We start from the raw sequence: 27,571 nt of genomic DNA, 5'->3' as shown, positions 1-27,571 counted from the left end.
TGTGACCTCTTCAGTTTCCATATCCCCAATGCTGTGAGTCACAGCTAAGGACATCTCCATTGATTCTCTGTGAGTCTCTTTTCCCAGGTCTCTCCATGGAGATGCTTCCTCCCTCCTCGTCCCCTGTCAGTTGTAGTTTTTCATTCATTCTCAGGGTCATCTAGCCATCCCTTCTGTCCCTCCCTACATCTGTTTCTGCATCCCCCCATTCCCCTCCCCATTTCCCTTCCTGCAAGTTCCCTCTCTCCATCTGCCTCCTATGACTATTTTATCCCCCCTTCTATGTGAGATTCAGATTGAGGGAATGTCCAAACCAATAATCAGCCCAACTTGAGACCCATCGCATGAGCAAGCACCAATCCTTGACATGACACTACCAACATGGCTGTCCTTCTGAGAGGCTCCAGCCAGCAGTTGATTCAGACAGATGCAGACACCCATAGTCTAACAATGGGGACTCTTATGGAAGATTTGGGGGAAGAATTGAGGGCCTGAAGGGATGTCACAGGAAGACTAACAGAGTCATCTAACCTGGGTCCTTGGGACTCTCAAAAACTGAAACACTAACCAAAAATCATACACAGGATGGACCTAGGCCTCCCCACTCATATGTAGCACATGTGCAGCTTGGTTTACCTGTTGGTCCTGAACAACTGAAGACTGTATGTCATGAAAGTTGTTGCTTGTCTGTGGGATAGCTGGGCTGCCTTGTCTTGCCTCAGTGGAAGAAGATGCTGTAGCCTCACAGAGATTTGATGTGCCAGGGTAGGGAGATACCAAAGAGACCCCCCCCCCCGACCTGCTCAGAGGAGAAGGAAATGTGGAAGGGGAAAGGAATGTAGGAGGGGACAGTGATCAGTAAAGTAAATAAGTAAAAACATAATAATAATAATAATATAATAATAACAATAATAATAATGTGATTATACCTATGTCAATGTTAAAGATCCTGAACATAGCTTATGTAGGATTGCAACATTCAAGAGAAACAGAATGACCCAGAAACTCCCAAAGAGGACTTTCCTTGCTAGGTTTAGCAAAGGCCAGATGTAATTAAAACTTCCAAGAGGCTATGAATGGAAAAAAATGAAGGGATAGAGATAGAAGAGAGATAGTGACAGTTGGGACCAGGATACGGATTGGCTATGTAGATGCCTCAAAGTTGCAAGTCTTTGTAGAGTATAAATATTGAGTTAAGTTTAATAGTTTGGATTTGCCATCACCAAATAGAAGATCTCTACACTGGAAAACTACTATCTGCAAGCAGTTAAGAAAGTCAGACTTGTAGTTTGAGAGATATCTCAGCCTTAAGAGTACTTGCTGCTCTTGCAGAAGACCTAGGGTGAGGTTTTGGCACCCATGTCAGACAATTCAGTGCCAAGGGATTCAACTCTCTCTTCTAGCTCTCTTCTGAAGGCACCTACACACACACATGGTACACACACATGCACACAGAGAGAGAGAGAGAGAGAGAGAGAGAGAGAGAGAGAGAGAGAGGAGAGAGAGAGAGAAGGGGTGGATAGAGGGAGGAAAGGAGGGAGGGAGAGAGTCCTACGCATGCATACAAAATGAAATAGTTCTTTTTTTTAAAATCAATTATCTTCAAAAATAAAAAAAAAGTCGAACTCAAAGCAATGATAACATGACCTCATATTTTTGCCGCTGAAATGTCCAGTGCTCAGGTCTAAGAAGAAACCTTAAAAACAAGATTGAGAGGTGTTTGATAAAGGCAACCCAACCTTAACTTCACATTGGCAAGGATGCCTGTGCACACACTCATAAACACACACACACACACACACAGAGAGAGAGAGAGAGAGAGAGAGAGCAATGTCTGCCTACTATTTCCTTGTACCATTCATGTGTCTGCTATCCAAACAGAAGGAATTAAGCATTAAAGACAACTGTAAGTTATTTATGATGATAGTAATCACACATAAATAAGCTGATACATAGAAGTCTTTCTTGCAAGCAGCTGTAGCAGCACAGGTTGAACAATAATCCATAACTTTCATCAGTACGTGAAGCAATTAACAATAACAACAACAACAAAAAGATAGATAAGTAAGAAATTGATATGTGTTATGAGATATAAAAAAAGTATACTTCAGGGAAACCACTGATTAGAATAGCCTTTTATTCCTTCCAGGTAATGTGGGCCTGAAAATAGATTTGCTTAATTCAGAAGGAGCTACCAAAGAATGATTAGGGACAAGAAGGTAGTGCATTAAAGAATGAATCATACCATTTAAGAGGGAACACAGGAATTCAAATAGAGGTAAATCTTAAAGATGGTGTACACACACCTTCCAAACTCTACTCACTATACATACCTCTATAGCTTATGAAGATATTCTCAAGTTTTCCGGCATGCTGTTATAAATTTAACATCATCTTTAATCAAAAATCTAAATGTTGATAGATGGTTTGCCTTTGTATTTGTTCGAAGTTTTACTTTAAGACAACTTTATTTGATTTATCTATTTAAAAAAAATCTTTAAAGATACTGGCAATTAAATGTAGCCAAAATAATGGCCAATGGTTTGCTAGGGAACACATTTGATTGCTGCATGCTATGCTAAGGTGATGAGAAACGCATAGGATGGGGCAGGACTCAGTAGTATATAAGTCCTGGTAAACGGTCCGTCCTAATAAGAGAAAATCTCAGCTGTGTTGGTCAATTTATTTCACAAATATTACAGATAGAATATTTATGCTCCCACTAAAATATATGTACCCACATAGCATTTATGTCAGTACTTTGGGCCTCAACTTCCACCTGTCATAACTGTGGGATGTAAACTCTTCTATTCACTATTCATCCAGACTACAGTACTTTGTATAGGAGTCTGAGGGCACTGAGACATCACCAAAAATGTATCACGTGAAGGAAAAAAATCAAATGCCACAAGTGTTTATGACTGTCTTCCTAGGAAGAAGCACTAGAATGCCAAATGGATCCTGATGAGTGGACTCTATCAGAAGAATATAACACGTTTTGCTATGACAGTAGGGAAAACAGCAGTTTCCACTTTAGTGGTCAGAAAGAGTGGCTTCAGTTTTTTAACATTTGTTATTGTACTGGATCAGAGAGCTGAGATAATTCAAGCCTACTTCAGCATGATGGTGTAGTCATCAATACATTAAATGATGATTACCAAGAAACACTTTCCTATCTGAGTTGATTTTCTGACTCTTCAGAAGCTACTTTTGAACACTTAATTCTGATAGTGAAAACCATAGCCAACAAAACACAAAGTTCTTGTCTTCTACCAGAATGACAACTTATTTAAAGTTGAGATGAGAAATATGGATGAACAACTTGTCTACAGTTTTCTAAGAACTAGAATGAATTCATTGTAAAACTTTCAATATCGCCACTCTTATGTTATTCTTCAGTAATCATAATGGATTTCTAGCTTCAATCATCCCATTAAAAAAAGAAAAAAAGCAAGCCTTTAGATGCCTCTTAAAGTAATATAGACCCAGGCTCAATAAATAACAATTGAGATAAAAGCCATAAGTGTTGGTGTTTGTAGGTACAATGAGTGAAGGTAATGCATTTCTTAGAAGATTCTTAAAAGTAGCTCAAAACACTCATGCTGATACACTGTAGTGATTTATCAAAACAAACCATAGAATATGGCATTATCTGCTTCTATCTGCCTGCTGATATCACTAATAAAATTACATAAATAACAGACTGACAAACAAGGTATGCAAAAGTAAGGTTGATAGTTGGTCGACTATTTCACGGTTGTTCTGGCATAATTATCTGCAGCAACCAGAATCACTTCAAAAATCATATGCATTAAGGCAACAGAGTTGAAGGTGAAGTCACTATTCAGACCAAACACTGTCATAGGGATTAGTAATGCATATGATGTTTCTGTGTCAAAAGGATTTTGATAAGTTCATTAACAAGTAAATTATAGCTGTCAAATTCTCAGAAATATGCCATAAAATAAATTGGTTGATTATGATGAAGTTTTACCTTATAATACTCTTGCTTTTTTAAGGACTTCAACTGGAGGACATAACTGTCAAATTTAAAATGTTGATTTTTATGACTACATATTTTTTTAATATTGAATTGGATTTGCATTTATTCTTAAGCACTTATTTATATCAATTTCCTTTCCTGCATTATAATGACACCTTATCAGTTGGTAGCAGTGAGGCAAAACTGTGTCTTTAATGAACATGTGCAATATTCCAATAAGAGATAACATTTTGCTAGTATAAAGTTTGGTTAGGATTTAAATATGTATTTGCTCTATTATGTGTTCTGCACAGCTCAAAAGCACATATCTGCATCACGTGTGTGCAGGATCCTGAAGAAGGGAGAAAGCGAGATCTCTTAGTATTGGAATTACAGAGGATTGTGAGCTGCCATGTGGATGCTGAGAACTGATCCAGGCTCCTCTGCAAGAGCAGTAAATGCTTTAACCACTGAGCCATCTCGCAAGCCCCTTACTAGGGTATAAAATAAATATATGTGGATCATTCTCTGAGAAAAACCTTTCCTCACTAACATAGGAAAACCTATCTCCCAAAATAGCTTTCACTATGTATACATACAAAAATACATAATTTAACATATTACTCAGCCTTTCACCATTTATTAATTATACATTATGTCATTCACCATAAACCTTATTGAGCTAAAATAAAATAAGTGACAATAAAGACATTCAAGCAACTAGAGGAACAAGCAATATATCACCAATAATAGCATGACCACACGGAACGAGACCCAGATTTCCTAGAAAAGGATTTTCACTCGAGGAACTAGAAAAGAATAGTAAGAGGTTATGAAACAGAATTGGAATACAGCAACAGTCATTTCAAAGCACTGGTTCATGTGCAGTGAGCATGAACAACAAACAAAGAACAAAGCAAGAACAGCAGAACTTCTTCAGGCACACTGACTAACACCATTGGACTAAGTGAAAGCGAGCAGTCACTGAACCAAACCCTGAAAGATATCTGTCTCCCAGAATTCAGAATTTGGACATGGTATAGTACATAGCAGGGACTTAGGAGCAGGACATGATTTGGAAATTTGAATCTGCACAGAGTCCAGGCGGATAGCATCCTTCCAAAGGGCTATGTCTGGCAATGCAGGAAAAGCCTCCTTGGTACAATGAATAGACTGAACTACAAATAAGTACACATACTGAAGAACTGCGCAGGTGCCATGTGTTTTATTATTTTTGGATTTCATTTTACAAAGAAATTCATAGTATGCATACCCATTAACGATAAACATAAATAAAATGAATTTTAAATTGTTTAGAAAGATACTTATTTCAACTAAGGAAGAGAACAACACATTATAGTGTTTTTCCAGAGTTACATTTCAGACCATATGCCAGCTCTTCGGGCACTTATCTGCTATAAAACCCACTCTCCCAGATTAATTTACACAGAAATGCTTTATTGAATTTGGTTTGGGGGGGTTTGGAAGTGTGTTTTATAATTTATAGCAAACATCTGGCTTAAAATTTCAAAACTCTTCTTATTTATAGCATATTATGAGGTACTTTAACCCCCAAATTAATAGATTTTTTTTTGCACGGGCTTAAAATTTTACTGAACTCTTCCCAATATAGATTTTTGTTACACACTTCCTATTGCTCAATTATTCCGGACTCTGCAGATAACTCTTCACATATGTCATCTGTTTTGTCGTCGCGTTGCAAAATGAGAATGCTGATCTTGCCATGGGGTATGACAGTAACTTAGGAACAGTGGTTTGTGTTTTAATTGCTGTTAACCTCTTTCTCCTCATGGTACAGGTAAACCTCTGTGCTGTTGTCAGGCTGCCATGAAATCAGTATTTCTTGGTGGTTACTAATAGTCTACTTTTCTCCCTCATTACCTGTATAGAGTTCAGGCAACTGACTGCATCAGTATTTAGAAAGTATGTGTTGAAATAACTGTATTTTTCAAATATTTTTTTATAAATAAGAAAGACATTTTTCTTTCTAGGCTCCATAAGCCAACGCCAATTCTGAGTGGCAGAAACTGAAGGAAGCAAAAGAGAGTGGAAAAGGAAAGAGAGTCAGGGTAATAACGGAGTATCCAGAGGGTGCAGGAGTGAGTAACTACTTCTGAAGAAAATAACAGAGCAGGGGAACTATCTCAGAAGGTACTGGTGCACCCGCTCCAATGGTGAAATTCATCCATATCTGTTGCTCTGCTGTTTATAAGGAAAGTGTATGCGATAGTGTGCATCTCTGTATTATTCCATCTTGTCCAGTTTGTGAAGACACACAGCTTGAACTCAGAGCCTTCCACTTACTCAGCAGGGACTGATCCATTCAGCTACATTCCCAGCTGTCAGAGTCGTTGCTGTTATGGCTTAAGTACATCTGAAGTTATACAAGAAGCTACATGAAACATCCCAGAGATCCTAGTCCCCACCACAGTGCCACTGCCCTCCAAACTTGAGCTGTTCTTCCAACTGTGGAGATATCTGATCTGGTGATATCCGATCATAGCTCTGGCACATCCCTGCTTCTGTGGTACTTCAAGATGTCTCCAATTCTTTTTTAATTCATTTTGTTTATAATGTGCTCTTCTGAAGAGGAGCGACTTAGTCTATAGTTTCTAGAATTTAGCCATTTCTTACTCTATCAATGTAAAAAGAACCAAAAAAAAAATTCAACTTCAGTTTTTGAGGAGAAAATAATATAAATTGAATAGAGCTTTTAGATTGTTTATATTTATATAACAAATAATCAATAGATTTCAAAAATATAGATTAAAAAAACTAGGCATGACAATTTGAGATTTCCCTTAAATATCTATACTTGAGTGTGACCTGGCTCTAAATACTTAAAAACTATTAGATACAGAAATTAATTCCATTTTCTGTTCTGTGGGAGAGCTTAAATTTTCTATCTCTGCAAAAGAGGAACAACCAGTATAAAGTATTATAATGCCCTAATCATTGCTTTCTGACTATACTTTCTTAGAGAAGTGAGACGCAAATGACTTTAATGAAAGTTATATCATTTGGATATTTGTAACATCATTATTTCATGATTCATCTGAGAGTACGAGTGCATAACTACTTTAATACATGTATTAAAATGCATGAAGAAGAAAGAGAAATAGACTGATATAAACATTTAAGAATACAATTTTCAGCACTCCTATGTTGCTATGAATTTTATTAAATTACTTATATGAATACAGAAGGTCAGTGAGGTAAAGTGTTAAGTTTCTGGGCCATTTAATGTCTATATTTCTGAATAGATCACAATCAGAAAGACAGCTGTGCTTAACCCTGGAGGCTGAGCCACTCTGAATGAGTATATTAAATTTCTTGGACCACAATCTAGTAACAGAAGAAGAGTATAATAGTTTGAATATGTACTTTCCCAACAAACTCATGTTTGAATATAGGGTTCTTTACTGTTAATGTTGGGGTTCTTTTGGGGAGAGTAATATAAGTTTTAAGAGGGGGAGGCCTGAATGGTGAAAATAATTCAATCGTAGGAACATCCCAGCACTGACCTGCATCCAGATGAGCTTTCTGATTCACTACTATTGCAATTTAGCCTGACACAATCCCTCTACCACCATGCTTTCCCTGCTAGGATATGTTTTAACCCCTGACCAATAAATCATTGAAGAATATGCCCTTGTACCCCTAAGATGTTTCTATGAGGTACTCTGCCCCAGTCAATTGAAAACTCATATAGAAAATAGGTAGTGAGAAATTGGGTCATCACAATGTCCATCTAACCATGTGGTCTATGAACTGCTTGTGGAAGGATTTGGAAAACATTGGAGATGTGAGCTGAAGAAATTCTGGAATGCTATAAGAAGACCTTAATAGACTATTCTAAGGGAAATGAAGAATGCCAAATGATGACAGAAGTGTGGACAGTGAAGGCCCAACCAAGGAGGTTCCAATACTCAATTGAGAATTGGGCCAGAAAGAATTAATGCTACATCCTAGCAAATCATGTGGTAACATTTTACTCTTCTGATTTTATGTGAGGGCCAACTCAAAAGTAATGAACTGATTTACTTGGCATAGGAAATGTGAGGGCAATCACAGCATTCAGGCATTGCATGGTTATTTCTCATGGTATCCAGTCAGGCTTACATGCAAATTACTGGGGTTTTCTAAAGCAGAAAAATGTTATACGTTGGTTAGTTTGATGAGAAAAGTATAATGGGTTAATTTAAAGTTGCAGACAAGGTGCTTCAGACATAGAGACAGTAATTGTTAATGAGATTAAGACAATTAAAGAGAATCTTTACATGCTGAACTTGAAAATTAGGCATTGTCCCTTGAGGCCAAGACCACACCCCTGAAAAACTTTTGTTGTCTTATTTCAATAGAACAGCCTAGGAAAAGGTTTTTCCCTAGTTCAGCTACACCGACACATAGAAGACCCTACAACAGCTATGGTGAAAGGTCAGGTCACATTTCAAAATGGCAGCAAACTTGTCAACGTCAACTCACAGTGCTGATTATTCAGACATTCAAGTTGCAAAAATGAGTGAGACATGGAGCCCCTAGCTTCTAAAAAGCCAGTGGGGTCAGAAAAATGTCTTATAGGACCTGGCTCCTAACCAGAATTCCCTGAAGAGCCACTGTATGAACTGTGAAGTCAACGTTGTAATATAGATCCCAAGAACATATGCCAAGGAGATCCATAGGCACTGAATGTAACTGTCATAAGGGAAATCTCAGTTGTTATACAGGCTGGTAAGCTGTAGTGTTGAAGTGATTCAAGCACACAGGCATACAAAATATGCTCTCATAAGGCCAGGTATAAATTTGATGTGTATCCTACTGAGCTTTGGTCTTTTTGTGCTCCAGTCTTTCCATGTTGTGTTGTGCTCACCTCCCTCCTCTTTTGAAGTGGAAACATTATTCTGAGCCTTTGTATTTTAGCAGGATGAAATCTGAGTTGGTTTCTTTTTTATTTTACAGGGGCTTACAATTACGATATTGATTGATTATTGAGTGGCTTGAATTTTGGAGTTTCAGAAGTTATAAAATTATATTAGTTGAATTAGATAAATTTCCTATTATGGGGTACAAATAAGCCTTTGGGGACCCAAAGGGGAACTTTTGAATGTGAGATTTGAATGTGAAGGGTCTATCACAGGCTCATGTGTTTCAACTCTTGGTCCTCAGCCAGTGGTGTTTGGAAAGGTTGTATAGCCTTTGAGTTAGGTAAGGTTTGGCTGGCAGAAGTAAAAGTAAAAGAACAGGTTTTAGAATACATTCTGGTCAAACTTCCAGCCCAAATCCTCTCCTTCTTATCTTGCCACCATCTTATAGTCACCTCACAGTTCTGCTGCTGCTGCCACGGTCTGCTCGCAGGACTGTACCTTCCCTACAATGATTGATATCCTATGAACCATGAACCAGGGAAAACTCATCTGTCTTTAAGTTGTTTCTATGATACATTCTTTCCTATCTGATAAAAAAAAAAGTAACCAATACACAGAATATTTGACACAGGCGCTTTTCATTGACCAGAATATAACTGTAATTTAGGGCTTCCTATTGTATCTTCAACACATAAGATAACAAAACTACACACATGGTTATCAGTAAGAAAGGCATGATTTAGAAGATTTACTATAGAATTCAAATATAGGAACTTAAATTCCTTTGTGTTTATTAAGTTATTCTGTAATGATAAAGTTCAAAACATGCAAATATAGTAGCATCAAATAGATTTTCATATAACTGATGGTAATTGTGTGAGCATATTGGCATAGAGATGAAAGGCAAAGGAAGCACTGTCTAGTAAAGTCCATTTCCAGCCTAATAAAAGATCACTATTTCTTCCTCAGCTTCTAGCATCATGAAAAATTTGGGGCTGCTTTTCATTTCGTTGGTATCAGTGAAAAACAAAGATTTACAGTTAAAAATTAAAATTAAGGAACCCATAAATTATAGCACAAAAGTATGTGGTATCCTTGACATTGATAGTAAATCAGAAAACACAGCAAAAGGCTCACAATGTCTAATAACATGTCAATCCAGTCAGGGCTAAAATTGTTTTCGCTGAATGGAAATTATCAATGTAATGTCCCAAAATGACAAAGAAATTGAATGATGGAAAACATAATTACAGATTTGAAGTGTGCAATTTAGTTAGGAGGACTGGCTACCTAATGCCATTTGGAGACTAGAAGATTGAGAGTGCCAAATGACTTAACATCCACAACACTTTACACTTTTGGCTGCTTATGTCTTTTTTGTTTTTGTCTTTTATTGGATATTTTCTTCATTTATATTTCAAATGTTATCCCCTTTCCAAGTTTCCCATCCAGAAACCCCCTTTCCCATACCTCTCCCTGCTTCTACTAGGGTGCTCCTACACACAGCCACCCACTCTCACCTCATTACCCTGGCATTCCACTACACTGGGGCATCTAGTCTTCACAGGACCAAGGGCCTCTTCTCCCATTGATGCCTGACCAGGCCATCTTCTGCTACATATGCACTTGGAGCCATGGGTCCCTCCATGTGTACTCTTTGGTGGTTTAGCCCCGGGGAGCTCTGGGGGTCTAGTTTGTTTGAAATTGTTCTTCCTATGGGGTCGCAAACCCCTTCAGTTCCTTCAGTCCTTTCACTGACTCCTCCATTGGAGACCCAAAGCTCAGTCCAATAATAGGCTGTGAGCATCTGCCTCTGTATTTGTCAGGCTTTGGCAGAGCCTCTTAGGAAATAGTTCTATCAGGCTCCTGTCAGCAAGCACTTCCAGGCATCTGCAATAGTGTCTGGGTTTGGTGACTGCATATGGGATGGATCCCTAGGTGAGGCAGTCTCTGGATGGCCTTTCCTTCAATCTCTACTCCACAGTTTGCCTCCATATTACCTCCTGTAAGAATTTTGTTTCCCCTTCTCAGAAAGACTGAAGCAGCCAGACTTTGTTCTTCCTCCTTCTTGAAATTCATGTGGTCTGTGAATTGTATCTTGGATATTTGGAGCTTTGAGGCTAATATTCACTTATCAGTGAATGCATACCACGTGTGTTCTTTTGTGACTGGGTTACCTCACTCAGGTTGATAATTTCTAGTTCCATCAGTTTGCCTAAGAATTTCATGAAGTCATTGTTTTAGTAGCTGAGTAGAACTCCATGGTGTGAGTGTACCACATTTTCTGTATCTATTCACAGCAAGAGATCATGTGTTCAAGGAAAAGTCTCAGAATTCAGGAGAAGATAGTATGATGAAACACACACACACACACACACATACACACACATGCACACAAACACACACACACATACACACACACACACAATCTAAATGATGATAAGAGAGGAGAAGATGGGTCTTGGGTAGTGCAGAGGAAGCCAAGCTACTAATATTCTATACTGTTATTTTTTTCCCATATTGTAAAGCTGAATCGATTTTCCTCACCTACCTCTCCTTCCCTACATTCGCTCTCCTTTTCTATAGCACACTTCCTTAAATATCCAGGGATTCTCTGGGAATATGAAGAAGACATATAATTTCTCTGACTGATATCAACTCAAATTGTACCTCTTAACTCTAGAATAACCTATGCCAAGTACCATTCCTTTACAAGTGTGTTTTCCTGAGACTCCATAGAAAATGTATTTTTAAAGGATATATGCTGTCACTCACAGAGGAAATGGAGAGTTACATAGTGAAAGGCAGATATTTGAACTTCAATCCTAAGGAATAAATTATGGTAAAGATTTCCCATATGGTAACATGTTGTGCTCCAGAAAATACTGAAACGTTCCTTACACCATCATTTCACATCATTGGGTCCAACACGGAAGCTAGTGGAGCTTATAGACCTGCAGCTCTCTCACTTTTTTGTCTTAAAACTGATGCATCTGTGTGAAATATCCTTCTGAATGCCTTAAGAGTTAGTGGTAAACCCTCTTTGCTTTTTGCAAGATGCTATTTCTATCTCTAATTACTCATCCAAGAAAGAAACATCTGTTGTTGCTCATTACCATTTTCTTCTCACTTCCTTAAAGCCTTTATGTATTTTGAAAGTATCTTAGATTACGTTGTTAAATTTTCTAATATTTTTCATAGAAGTGAATAAGGCTTTTTTTAATATAGAGATGAGCTGTGAGATAATCCTACTAATTTCATTTCTTTTATTCCTTTCCTCTTTTATATTTTGCCTATCATTATTTGTAATTTTACTCCATTCAATAAAATATTTTAATATAAAATAAGCATTCAACTGAAAAGTAGAAATGAAGTATCCTCTTTCACCTAGAGCACTGACAAAAATATTACCTTGTTTTTAATCTAAATTTTGTTATTGCATTCCAGAAGGAAGTCCAATTTAATCCTGTTGACAAATGTCATATCCATACTGTTGGATTTTTAATGTGCTATATTGTTGGAGAAAATATGTACTAAAAGACATTTAAAAACATAAATTTTTACCCCTTGACTAAAGTACAATGGAAGCCAGTTCCTTAGAGCAGCGTTGGAAGCAGCTGATCATCAGTCATTACCTGTCCATCTAGGTGCTGCGGGTTTGTGATTTTCCCTAATTCTTAAAGATGAAAATCCCAATGCATTCTTCGGATCTTCATTTAATTTCACAAGAATCCTTTGTTGCTTGCTGTCACCAGAGATTTAAGAATCTCTGCACTCTACTCTCAACATATTTATTATCTATATCTTTTAATGTGTCTTTATAGACATTTTTCTCAAAGTGGTGAATTTTTAATCTGCTAAATATTCTCCGAATGTACCATATGAAGGTTTCATTTACTTTTATGTCACTTGTTTAGTCGAAATGAAATTTATCTACAATGAAAGGCACAGTTATCACACAGAGAAACCTGACAAAATTTAAAATATATGTATGCCTGTCATAGCTTGCTTTCTGTTTCTGTGATAAAACACTGACCAAAATCAACTTAAGGCAGGAAAAGAGTTTGTTGATTTGGCTTTTCCATCTATACTACAGTTCACCATTGTGGCCTGTGAGGGCAAAAATTCAGGCAGAAAACTGAGTCCAGAACTGAAGCCAAGACCATAGAGGAGGGCTACATCCTGGCATTCTCTCTGGCTTGTTCAGCTGCCTTCCTTATATAATCCAGGACCACCTACCCAGGGAGGCCACTGCCCACAGGGAACGAATCCATCCTAAATCAATTGGAATTTCAAAGTTCCCCCTCAGAGATATCCACAGGCCAATCCAATAGACCCTTTCCTGGACTGAGGGTCCATCCTCTCTGAGGTATTTTAAACTGACACTGGTGTCTAACTGTGATAACACCAAGGCAAGCACCACACCAGTAAAAACACATAGTATTCCTGTCACCCAATAAAATGTTTTCATGTCCCATGCACTCACTCTCTATATTCCAAAGGCAATTATTGTTCAGATTTCTATCACCATCATCATCATCATCATCATCAGGCCATTTATTCTTAAACTTTCTATAAGTAGAATTATTTTATTCATACACAATAAAGCCTGCTGATTCTACTTAGCAATGTTTTTTAGGATATGTCTGTGTCATCTAAGTACCCTGAGAACTTTTGCCTGCAATAGCTAAAGGTTATAAATGTGGGCCTGGAATAGGCAGAGGGCTACTATCTTAAGCTTTGATACATGGCAAAATTCAAGAATAGAAGCCTTTTACATCCTGCACAAACAAAGAAGAAATTAAGACTAAACAGTAAATTAAGAAAACAAAAATTCCCCACCATCCTCGAACATAAAGAGACAAAGAGTCATTGTCAAAATCATAGGCAATTGTCACTATTTTGAGCAATATGAGCTCTCAGGTGAAGGTCTCTAAAACAGTGCAAAGTTTCTCAGTTCCTTAATTCTGAGAGCAGAGCCCCTTCACCATCCCCTGGAAAAGCCCAAGTAGAAAAGCCCACTTGGCATGTGTGAAAAAACAGTGAAAGGTTGAACTTGAAAGACTGCAACCAACCTCAGACCTTCCCACTGTCTCATGAATGTTCAGCCCCCACTCTATCAACACAGTAGACTGAAGCCTTCTTTTTGGCAGTAAAACACCACCTACATCCTAAATGGATGCTTATTCTTAATGCCTAGCATTCAATCAAAACATAGTATATCTTCCAGGTGATATGAAATCCAATGATGAGTAAATGAAAAAAAGGTCAAAGGTGAAAGTCAAGAGGTGTTCATACATTTCAGTTACCCACAATTAATATTTAATGAAGCTATAATGGGCTAAATTATGAAGAGTGTGGTTAATCTTTTTTTTATTAGTCGATATAATTTATTTACATTTCAAATGATTTCCCCTTTTCTAGCCCCCCACTCCCCGAAAGTCCCGCAAGCCCCCTTCTCTTCCCCTGACCTCCCTCCCACCCCTTCCCACTTCCCCGTTCTGGTTTTGCCAAATACTGTTTCACTGAGTCTTTCCAGAACCAGGGGCCACTCCTCCTTTCTTCTTGTACCTCATTTGATGTGTGGATTATGTTTTGGGTATTCCAGTTTTCTAGGTTAATATCCACTTATTAGTGAGTGCATACCATGATTCACCTTTTGAGTCTGGGTTACCTCACTTAGTATGATATTCTCTAGCTCCATCCATTTGCCTAAGAATTTCATGAATTCATTGTTTCTAATGGCTGAATAGTACTCCATTGTGTAGATATACCACATTTTTTGCATCCACTCTTCTGTTGAGGGATACCTGGGTTCTTTCCAGCATCTGGCAATTACAAATAGGGCTTCTATGAACATAGTAGAACATGTATCCTGATTACATGGTGGGGAGTCTTCTGGGTATATGCCCAGGAGTGGTATAGCAGGATCTTCTGGAAGTGAGGTGCCCAGTTTTCGGAGGAACCGCCAGACTGATTTCCAGAGTGGTTGAACCAATTTGCAACCCCACCAGCAGTGGAGGAGTGTTCCTCTTTCTGAGTGTGGTTAATCTTACATTCTCGTTTTGCCTCAGCATCTACTTTCAATGCAAGTCATAGCCCATACCAGTAACTGGCCTCAAGCACTGTCTTCACCTTCTGTTTAAAAAGGTCAGTCTTGAAGCCTACCTAAACGGGCAGCTCAATCCAGTCTACATGAGCACCACTCTGATCATTTCTCCCCTTGTAGGCTGAGAGGACATACCACAGTGACTGAGGGGACACCTGAGGGAATGAGCTTTGTTTCTAGCCTGCTTGCCTTCCCTTCACTCACCCACCTTGCTCAAATCCTACAGTTGAGTTCATCCCTTGCTGCTGTTAACACTTCGTGTGCCATTTCTCACTGGAGTAAGAACCCAGATTCTTTGGCCACTCCAGGAATACCTCAGACTAAGAATGCCAGGGTATCCAGTCATAGACTGAAAAGCTTATCTGGGGATTCTCAGCCTCTTCAGTATAGGATAGCAACTGTCGAACTAACCAGGCCATAGTATACAAGCCAATTTAATACATCCCTCTCTAATGCATATCATTCTATCAGTTCTGTTCCATTAGAAAACACTGACTAATATAACCATGATCTAATAGAGTTTAGAAATATTAAATAGGAAGGTCTAAAAATAACTCACAAAATACAAATTGCAAGTCTGGTGCCATCACACGCCACCCCTCCCAGAATATGAATCATCCCTCTGCCACGATGTTCATGATGTATTTTCTACTTTCAGCATCTTATTTATCAGATCAACTGTGATGGTTCTGTAGAAGTTGCATTTGGCTGAGCATTGAGTCATGGTGTATGTGCTGCATTACAGGGCCTGTACCATGCCTCTCATGTCATTTTAGCACATATGCACCAGACCACCGTACATCACCAGTACAAGGGTGATTACAGTTCAGTAAGGTTTTTTTCACATCAAAAGACAATAGCCACAAAATATTCATCATATCTGCTATAATTGTTCCATTTATTAATAATATTTTAGTTGTTCTAATTTGTACATTAAATTTTATCATATGTATGTATAGATGTATGTGAGTATAGGAATCAGTGTTTAATATATAATATCAGTATTTGCCACAGTTTTGGACCTACTTGGTATCTTGAACTATGCCCCAGTTAATAAAGGGGAAGTATTCCAAATGGATTAGCCCATAGATAGTCTACTTCCTGGCATAGTCTACTATATAGTCTACATATAGTTCATAGTCTACTTCCCTGGCATGTTTCCAGGATTGTGTTTGTATAGAGGGCATGCTGCATACCCCATAAGACTTCTGCTAGTGCATGACAAATACAGAGGGGGACACTCTCAGCTAGCCACTGAACTGAGCACAGGGTCCTCAATGCAGGAGCTAGAGAAAGGACCCAAGGAGCTGAAGGGGTTTGCAGCACCATAGGAGGAACAGCGATATGAGCCACCCAGTACTCCCAGATCTCCCAGGGACAAAAACATCAATCATATAGCACACATGGTGTTACCCATGGTTCCAGATGCATAGGCAGCAGAGGATGGCCTTGTTAGACATCAAAGGGAGGAGAGGCCCCTGGTCCTAGAAAAGCTTGATACAGCAGTGCAGGGGAATACCAGGACAGGGAAGCAGGAGGGGGTTGATTAAGGAATGGGGAGAAGGGGAGATTGCTTATGGGACTTGATGGAGGGGGGACCAGGAAAGAGGAAATCATTTGAAATGTAAATAAAGAATAGAGTTTATATATATACCCAATATATATATATATTGCCCATCCATTTTTTAGGCACTTTTAAGTGTATATATGTGTGACTATCAATAAATTTAATTGATTCTTTGAAGAAAAAAAAAGATTTCAAGTAACAAAGTCTTTATTTCAAATCCCTAGGGGTACTTTCAGAATTAAACATCCTAAATGACAACAGAGAGAATGGGAAAGGAACAATAAATTATCAGAGAACTTGAATCTTCACAAGAGAAACAAATGCAGAGTTCAGTACTGAAAACAAAACAAAACAAATGACAACAAAACTATATGGCATAATAATTGAACAAATATTTGAAAAGAGATTATACTGGATGGTTGTGTGTGTCAATTTGACACAGGCTGGAGTTATTACAAAGAAAGGAACTTCAGTTGGGGAAGTGCCTTTTTTTTAAGTTTCATCTTTTTTATTTTCTAAATTCTTTGTTTACATTCCAAATGCTTTCCCCTTTCCCAGATCCCCCCTCCCCATGTCCCATAAGCCTTCTCTACACCCATACTCCAATCACCTCCCTCCTTTTTCTCTATCCTGTTACTCCCCTACCATGCTGGATCAGGCCTTTCCAGTATCAGGGCCCTCTCCTTACTTCTTCATGGGAGTCATTTGATATGCTATTTGTGTCTTGGGTATTCAGAGCTTCTGGGCTAGTTAATATGCACTTATCAGTGATTGCATTCTGTGTATATTCTTTTGTGATTGGGTTAAATCACTTAGGATGATATTTTCCAGTCCCAACCATTTGCCTACAAATTTCATGAATTCATTGTTTTTAATTGCTGAGTACTATTTCATTGTGTAAATATACCACATTTTCTGTATCCATTCCTCCATTGAGGGACATCCATGTTCTTTCCAGCTTCTGACTATTATAAATAAGGCAGCTATGAACATAGTGGAGCATGTGTCCTTATTGCATGCTGGGGAATCTTCTGGGTATATGCCCAGGAGTGGTACAGCAGGGTCCTCTGGTAGTGTCACATTCAGTTTTCTGAGGAACCTCCAGACTGATTTCCAGAGTGGTTGTACCATCTTGCAATTCCACCAGCAGTGAAGGAGTGTTCCTCTTTCTCCACATCCTCCCCAACACCTGCTGTCTCCTGAGTTTTTAACTTTAGCTATTCTGACTAGTGTGAGGTTAAATCTCAGGGTTGTTTTGATTTGCATTTCCCTAATGACTAATGATGTCGAGCATTTCTTCAGGTGCTTCTCAGCCATCCAAATTTCTTCAGGTGAAAATTCTTTGTTTAGATCTGCACCCCATATTTTAATAGGGTTATTTGGTTCCCTGGGGTCTAACTTCTTGAGTTCCTTGTATATATTGGATATTAGCCCTCTATCTGATGTAGGATTGGTGAAGATCTTTTCCCAGTTTGTTGGTTGCTGTTTTGTCCTTTTGACAGTGTCCTTACAGAAACTTTGTAATTTTATGAGGTCCCATTTGTCAATTCTTTATCTTAGAGTATAAGCTATTGGTGTTCTGTTCAGGAACTTTTCCCCTGTGCCCATGTCCTCAAGGGTCTTCCCCAGTTTCTTTTCTATTAGTTTCAGTGTGTCTGGTTTTACATAGAGATCCTTGATCCACTTGGAGTTGAGCTTAGTACAAGGAGATAAGAATGGGTCAATTCTCAATCTTCTGCATGCTGACCTCCAGTTGAACCAGCACCATTTGTTGAAAAGGCTATCTTTTTTCCACTGGATGTTTTCTGCTACTTTGTTGAGGATCAAGTGACCATAGGTGTATGGATTCATTTCTGGGTCTTCAATTCTATTCCATTGGTCCACTTGTCTGTTTCTGTACCAATACCATGCACTTTTTAAAACTATTGGTCTGTAGTATTGCTTGAGGTCTGGGAAATTGATTCCCCCAGAAGCACTTTTATTGTTGAGAATAGTTTTAGCTATCCTGGGTTTTTTGTTATTCCTGATGAATCTGAGAATTGCTCTTTCTAACTCTAAGAACTGAGTTGGGATTTTGATGGGGATTGTGTTGAATCTGTATATTGCTTTTGGCAAGATGGCCATTTTAACTATATTAATCCTGTCAATCCAAGAGCGTGGCAGATTTTTCCATTTTCTGAGGTCTTCTTCGATTTCCTTCTTCAGAGACCTAAATTTCTTCTAATACAGATCTTTTATATGGTTGGTTAGAATCACACCAAGATACTTTATATTGTTTGTGGATATTGTGAAGGGTGTCATTTCCCTAACTTCTTTCTCAGTCTGTTTATCCTTTGAGTTAGGAAGGCTACTGATTTGCCTGAGTTGATTTAATAACCAGCGACATTGCTGAATTTGTTTATCAGCTGTAGTTCTTCTCTGGTGGAGTTTTTTGGGTCACTTAAGTATACTATCACATCATCTGCAAATAGTGATAATTTGATTTCTTCCTTTCCAATTTGTATCCCTTTGACCTTATGTTGACTAATTGCTCTAGCGAGAACTTCAAATAGCGAGAAAATTCAAACTTGAATTCCTGTTCTTTTCAAGACTTTAAGCATGAAAGGATGCTGAATTTTGTCAAATGCTTTTTCAGCATCTAATGAAATGATCATGATGTTTTTTTCCTTTGAGTTTGTTTATGTAGTGGATTGCATTGATGGATTTCCTTATATTGAACCATCCCTGCATTCCGGGGATGAAGCCTACTTGATCATCGTGGATGATCGTTTTGATGTGTTCTTGGATTTGGTTGGCAAGAATTTTATTTAGTATTTTTTCATCAATATTCATAAGGGAAATTGGCCTGAAGTTCTCTTTTTTTGTTGGATCTTTGTGTGGTTTTGGTATCAGCTTAATTGTGGCTTCGTAGGACAAGTTGGGAAGTGTTCCTTCTGTTTATATTTTGTGGAATAGTTTGCAGAGTATTGGTGTTAGGTCTTCTTTGAAGGTCTGATAGAATCTGCACTAAAACCATCTGGTCCTGTGCTTTTTTTTGGTTGGGAGACTTTCTATGACCCCTTTTATTTCTTTAGGGGTTATGGGACTGTTTAGATGATCTATTTGATCCTGATTTAATTTTAGTGTCTGATATCTGTCCAGAAAACTATCCATTTCCTCCATATTCTCCAGTTGTGTTGAATATAGGCTTTTGTAGTAGGATCTGCTTCTATTGTTATATCTCCCTTTTCATTTCTAATTTTGTTAATCTGGATACTGTCTCTGTGCCCCTTGGTTAGTCTGGCTAAGGGTTTATCTATCTTTTTGATTTTTTCAAAGAACCAGCTCCTGGTTTTGTTGATTCTTTGTATGGTTCTCTTTGTTTCTACTTGATTGATTTCAGCCCTGAGTTTGATGATTTCTTGCCTTCTACTGCTCCTCGGTGAATTAGCTTCTTTTTGTTCCAGGGCTTTCAGGTGTGTCATTAAGCTGCTAGTACATGTTCTCTCCATTTTCTTTTTGGAGGCACTCAGGGCTATGAGTTTTCCTCTTAGCACTGCTTTCATTGTGTCCCATAGGTTTGGGTATGTTATGTCTTCATTTTCATTAAATTCTAAAAAGTCTTTGATTTCTTTCTGTATTTCTTTCTTGACCAAGGTATCACTGAGTAGAGGGTATTGTTCAGTTTCCATGTGTATGTGGGATTTCTGTTGATTTTGTTGCTATTGAAGACCACTTTTACTCCATAGTGATCTGATAGGAGGCATGGGATTATTTCGATCTTCTTATTTTTGTTTAGGTCTGTCTTGAGATCAATTATATGATCAATTTTGGAGAAGGTCCCATGAGGTGCTGAGAAAAAGGTATATTCTTTTGCTTTAGGATGAAATGTTATATATATATTAACTCTAATTGGTCCAAAGGTTCAATTAGTTTCACTGTGTCCCTGTTTAGTTTCTGTTTTCCTGATCGGTCCATTGAGGAGAGTGGAGTGTTAGAGTCACCCACAATTATTGTGTTAGGTGCAATGTGTGCTTTGAGCTTTAGTAAAGTTTCTTTTATGAATGAGGCTTTTGCATTTGGAGTATAGATGTTCAGGAGTGAGAGTTCTTCTTGGTGTATTTTTCCTTTGACCAGCAAGAAGTGTCCCTCAGTGTCTCTTTTAGGTTGAAAGCCAATTTTCTCTGAAATTAGAGTGGCTACTCCGACTTGTTTCCTGAGACCATTTGCTTGTAAAATTGTCTTTCAGCCTTTTACTCTAAGATAGTGTTTATCTTTGACTCTAAGGTGTATTTCCTGTATGCAGCAAAATGTAGGGCCCTCTTTAAGTACCTAGTCTGTTAGTCTATGTCTTTTTATTGGGGAATTGAGTCCATTGATGTTAAGTGATATTAAGAAATAGTGATTAATACTTCCTGTCATTTTTGATGTTGTTTTTTATCTTTGATGGGTTATCTTCTTTTGGCTTTGATGAAAGAATGTTACTATCTTGCTTTTTCCAGGGTGAAGTTTCCCTCCTTGTATTGGTGTTTGCTTCCTACTCTCCTTTGTAGGGCTGGGTTAAACTTGGTTTTGTCATGGAATATCTTGGTTTCTCCTTTTATGGTGATTGAGAGTTTTGCTGGGTATAGTAGTTTTGGCTGGCATTTGTGTTCTCTTAGAGTCTGTATGAGATATGCCCAGGATCTTCTAGCTTTCATAGTCTCTGGTGAGAAGTCTGGTGTGATTCTAATAGTTCTTCCTTTATATGTTACTTGGCCTTTTTCTCTTACTGCCTTTAATAATCTTTCTTTGTTTAGTATATTTGGGGTTTTGATTATTATGTGACAGGAGGTATTTAGATCCAGCTGTGAGGCATTTTCTCAGTTGGTGATCAAGGGAGGAGGGCCTATTGTGGGTGGTGCCATCCCTGGGCTGGTAGTCTTGGGTTCTATAAGAGAGCAAACTGAGCAAGCCAGGAGAAACAAGCCAGTAAGAAACTTCCCTCCATAGCCTCTGTATCAGTTTCTGATTCCTGACCTAATTGAGTTCCAGTCCTGACTTCCTTTAATGATGAAAAGCAATTTGGAAGTGGAAGCTGATTAACTCTTTCCTTCCCAACTTGCTTTCTTGGTCATGATGTTTGTGCAGGAATAGAAACCCTGACTAAGGCAGAGATGGTTAGTATGGCAATAGAAAGCAAGAATATCCAAGTATAAAGCAGGCCTGTATTCGTGTTCAGGAAAAAGGCTTCTATTATAGTTTCAAAGTTCTATAGGACTATGTGATGATGGGCTCTTTATAAAGAAAAGAGGTTTATTTTTATTTAGCTCATTCATTTATTTAAGCTATTTAGTGGCTGGAAGTCTGGGGTTGATCATTTGTTTGCTACTGGTAAGGACCCTTTGGCTGCATCACAACATGCTGTTACTTCTCAAAACACCAGAGTATGCTAGAAAAATGACATGGTTAGAGAAAAAGCAAAAAGCCATAATATGGCTAGGATCATTCTTTTGTAGCAACTCATAGGCAGAAATTAGTCCACTCCTTAGAAAACTTCTGAGTCCCTTCTGAGGATGAGACTCCACTTCCCTGATATCTTTCTATTACACCCATTAATGGTCGGCCAGATTTTAGTATCATCACACTACTGACCAGGTTTAGAATATATAAATCCTTGGGGTAAAGGAAACTAACAGCATATGAGGAGATAAAGAAAATGTAACCTATAAGGTATATGCCAGTTCAAGCCAAAATGTATAAATATTATGGGTGATTTATAATCCCATGTGTAGGAGAGATAAAATAAGAAAGAACTAATATTTAAAGGTTATTACCTATATATGTTCCAGAGATGATAGGTGACAGAAATGCACAATTTCAAGAAGTTTGGCATGCCCATGACAGGCACAGCACACATAAATAAAACCAGACTCAGATAAATTATCACAGAGTTTCTGAAAATCAAGTCAGACATGTCAAAAGCATCAGTAAGGGACAAAAAAAAAAGTAACAAAGTGACATATATTTTCACTAGAGAAACCGTGAATGCCAGAACACAATAAGATAAACACCTTTAAGAGTTGGGAGAAAAAAAAACTAGAGACAACCAACAAAGGCTTCAATACACACACACACACACAAAAAAAAAAAAACCCAATGAACTCATCTTTAGATAAAAACAAAGAATTCATTATTATAGAACATGTATTAAAATATCCCGAAGGAATTTCTCCAGGTTGACAGAAAATAACTGCAGAAGAAAATACAAAAGTTTTGGAAGAACAGGTGACCCTGATGATAAATCTAGATGTAGACATGAATGGATATGGTTTATGTGAAACAAAATTAAGAGTCAAAAAGTTAACGTAATTTAGAATTTATTAAGAAGATAATTGTTTTAAAAGTATAAAGGGAGTTAGTAAGGAAGAGTTTTTAAATTAAGTTTTAACATATATACATGAATCTTCAGCTTGCTGGTCAGTGAATAACAACATGTGAACATACACTATAAGTAACACTCCAATTAAAACATGGAGATTTTCAGCAAACTCTAGTAAGAGTCAGACTTTTTTCACATACAGTAGGCTAGTATACCTGTCTTGAAATTTCACATAAATGAAACCAGTAGGTACTGTTTTATGTCTAACTTAATTCATAATTATGAACATGAATTCAACTATTTATTGTTGAAAGCAGTAGCTCATTCCTTTATAATAATAGGAAGGATTCCATTGTACAAGTATTCCATAATTTACTCATTCTACTGATGAACATATGGTTGCTTCCAGTTGGGAACTATCATAAATAAAACTCCTAGAAGCATTTTTTGAGTTCTGATAAACCCGTGTTACAATATTTCTATGTATAAATCACAATAAAATTGTTGGGTCAAATTGTTAAGTTTCTAAAGTACAACTTGTTTGATATTAGTAATGTAGCTTTCTTGCTTCGTGTTTTTAACCAAACCATGGTACTATAATTCTACAATTTTACATGCTTTTGTGAGTGTGTGGAGGCAACCTTATCATGGTTCCAACTATATTTTCTTCAATACCAATGCTTCGCATCTTCCTTCTGTTTAATATTGCCTTGAAGAGTGTGTTTTCTTTAAGTACTTGTTTAAAATGGATCTGGTCTTTAGGAAAATATTGGTCATTCCTTCATTGCTGTATAAACTGTATGTATTCAGCCTAAAAATCTTCTTTGGAATATGTATACATAGTTATTTTTACTATGTATGCATACACTTCACCTAAATAATGCTCTAAGAATTAGGTCATCATAACAAATGAACCTAAATTTCTTGTTCCTATAATAAGAGAGGATCTAGCTTACAGAAACAGAGACATCAAAGATCAATATGTGGTTCATCACTTCTTTACCTTTTATTAAATAAATGTATACTTAGATATATACTCAGAATATAACACAGATGCCAAATGCTGTGGTATAAATAAAAGGAATAGACAAATTAGAAAATTGGATTACTTCAGAGATGGGGCCTTATATGTCGAGTTCCAGCTGAGTGATAAGGATTACCAATAAAGCAAAGAAGACATGATCTATCTAAGAGCACAGAGTTAAGCCAGTTGTCACCAAAGTATGATTTTCTGAAGTATATTTTCTTAAACAAATGATTAATTTAAAAGCTTAAAATATCTCGAGACTATACCAAAAAAGAAAACAACAAAGAGTAACATCAGCTATCTGTGAATCGTATCTCTTCTGTGCACTCTAAGTTTACAGCCCTTGATTGAATTATATGTTGAGCAACCAAGAATGATAAACAAAATAGTACAACTACAGCAATAGCCACTGAACCAGTGAAAACCTTATGTTGAATGCCAAAGGGAATTAATATTGCAACCCAACTGACCTTAAAAATAGATTATCTTAGACTGTACAAGGGGGTCCAGTGTAATCACAATGGTTTGTACAAAGAATGCTGATGTACAAGACAGAAGGAATGTAGTAGCCTCCTGAATTAAGTAGAGAAGGCAGAAAAATAATTCTCTTCCACAGCCTTCTGAAAGAATATAATATACCTTATTTGGTTCAGTGATTTCTGGGTTGCTTCTGGATTCCAGAATCATCAGATAGCATTTTTATCCATCACAACTTATGATTATCAGTCACAGCAACAGAATAATAAGCCTTCCCAGAGACAGAAAGCCATTTCAAAGTACACTGGAAATTATCCTTATTCAAGATACTTTACAAGTAACCTAATATGTTCTGTTAGTGATACAATTTCTGACTTATTGAAGGAACACAAGTGTCACACTTTAAAATTTGACACCGACAGCCAAATAGTGGATGGAGCTTAGGGACTCTTACAGAAAAATAGCAGGGGGGATTATGGTCCCAAAGAAGATAGGAACTCCACAGGAAGACCAACAGAATCAACAAACCTGGATCCTTGGAGCTCTCAGAGACTGAAACACCAACCAAAGAACATAGATGGACTGGACATAGGCCTCCATGCACATATGTAGCAGATATGCTGATTGGTCTTCCTGTGAGTCCCAAACAACTGGAGCAGGGGGCTATTCCAAAAGCTGTTGGCTGTGTGGAGGTTATGTTCATCTAGCTGGGCTGCCTCATCTGACCTCAGTAGGAGAGGAAGCACCTAGCCTCGCAGAGACTTGATGTATCAGGGTGGAGAGATATCCCTGGGGAGTACCAACCTGCTCAGAAAAGAAGGGAAAGGGAGGATCTGGGAAAAGATTGTTGGAGGGGGTGATCAGGAGGGGGGCAGAATGTAAAGTGGGTAAGTAAAAAAAAATTCAATTTGATAATGGGTATGTAATATAATAAAACTCAAATTTACTATGGAATTGATGAGCTTCATACTGGATGATAAAACATATTTTCATCTTATCTTCACAAAATTCTCTAATCTCAGTATAATCAAAAAATCAATTCATAACTATCAATGGATTCAGTTAGAGTTATATGCTTTCTTTACCTGAATATCAAAATGATGGCAAAAATAATACTTCTCTACTGCTCTGAACCCTACCACTGTCTAACTCTCTAATGGCCTTTTTTTTTTCATTCTTAGTTAGTCCCAAACTAAAAGAAGTTATGAACCAAGTGGATTTAATAGATATCTACAGAACATTTCATCTTAAACAAAAAAAATATACCTTCTTCTCAGCACCTCATGGTACCTTTTCCAAAACTAAATATTTCTTTAAGTGCCCTTGGTCATTTGAGATTCCTCTGGTAAGAATTTTCTATTTATCTCTGCACCCCATTTTCATTCAGTTATTTGGATTATTTGTGTCGTACTTCTTGAATTCATTATTATTAACAGTCTGTCAGATGTAGGATTGGTAAAGATCCTTTCCCAATCTGTAGGCTGCAGTTTTGTCCTATTGACAGTGTTCTTTGCCTTAGAGAAGCACTGAGGTTTCATGAGATCCCATTTATCAATTCTTGATCTTAGAACCTGAGCCACTGGTGTTCTATTCAGGAAGTTGTCTCCTGTACCAATGAGTTGAAGGCTATTCCCCACTTTCTCTTCTATTACAGCAGAAAGTGTATCTGGTTTTATATTGAGGTCTTTAATCTACTTGAACTTGAGTTTTATGCAGGGTGATAGATATGAATATATTTGCATTCTTCTGCATGCAGACATCCAGTTTGACCAGCACCTTTTGTTGAAGATCTTTTCTTTTTTCCATTGTATTATTTTTGGCTATTATTTTTGGTATTATTTTCATCTTAATTTTAAGTGGTCTTTTTTTAATACAACTGTATGCACTAAGTGATATATGATGTGCATGCACACAGTAGATGCACAGTAGCATCTACTAAAGCATAGGTAGCCTCTCAGAGGCCCCATGTCTGAGAAACATTGATTTTCCTTCTGGAGACAGCAATCAATTGCCACTACCTTTTCAACTAGGGGTGGGATTTCGTTAGCCCTCTTCCATCCATGCTGGGATTTTGTCTTGCTTGATCTCATCCAGATGTTATTCATGCTGTCACAGCTGCTGTGAGTTCATGTGATCAGTGGCGCTCTCCTTTCTGGAAATTACTGCAGGAATTTTAGAGCAATCAGCCGCTTCCATTGGCTCTCACAATCGATCCACCACCTCTTTCATAATGATACTTGAACTTTGAGGGGGAGAAAAATGAAACATATGCGTCACATTTAGAACTGAACCTCCCACTGTCTCTTACTCTCTGTGTGCTACTCTCTGTGTTAGTCACCATCTTTTGCAAAAAGAACCGTGACTGCTGAGGGTTGAGAGATGCTCTTATCTGGAGCCTGAGAAGAGGTGACACTTTATTGTTTAATAAAAAAATAACTATGTGAGGTTTTATAAAGCACGATCATTTTGCTTAGAATCATAGAACAGTAGTTGTTGGGTATCACATGTAAAAAGTCTCAGTGGAGGTTATTTCTTGGTTCAAACAACGGCTGTCTTTAAAGTGTTAAGCAAATTATCTGATTATATTAGCTTCTATTTTTAAAAACTGGAAAGGGTTTCTGCCATTAAAAACAATTCCATCCAGACAGATGAGTAAATTAATATTTAATTCTTGGACCATTAGAAACCCATAATGTCCACTGTAAAATTAATTTAAATATTTAATACATTTATAATCAGATACCTTTGTTTAACTAAATATAACTATAATTAGACAAATGATTGTGTTTATCCAAATGAAATCTGAAAGCTTATTTCTTGTCATTTAAACAATGACTGCTATAACAAATAAAGATACTTTAATAACCTCTAATTTCTATAAATTATGTAGTCATCTGAATTATATAATTCAATATCAGATTCAAAAGTAGAGTGTTGAATATAGGATTTAGATAAATTCCTGGCAAAGCGTTGCATGAAGAGATATGAAATACTTACCCACTGTCTTTTTAACATCAAAATTATGTGAGTTCACAAATCATCAACCTGGCAAAAAATAAGGTTTGTATCTCACTTCAGTGAGGAATGACTATAAAACCTCAGGCTACCGAGTTCCATTAGGATGGACAAGTTCTGTAAGTGGTCTCAGTTTTATCCCTTCTAACTTACTGAAAGTCTTTGTAT

The sequence above is a fragment of the Apodemus sylvaticus genome, chromosome 5 (assembly GCF_947179515.1).
Source record: "Apodemus sylvaticus chromosome 5, mApoSyl1.1, whole genome shotgun sequence".
NCBI lineage: Eukaryota > Metazoa > Chordata > Mammalia > Rodentia > Muridae > Apodemus > Apodemus sylvaticus.
This window is presented reverse-complemented; position numbering follows the sequence as displayed.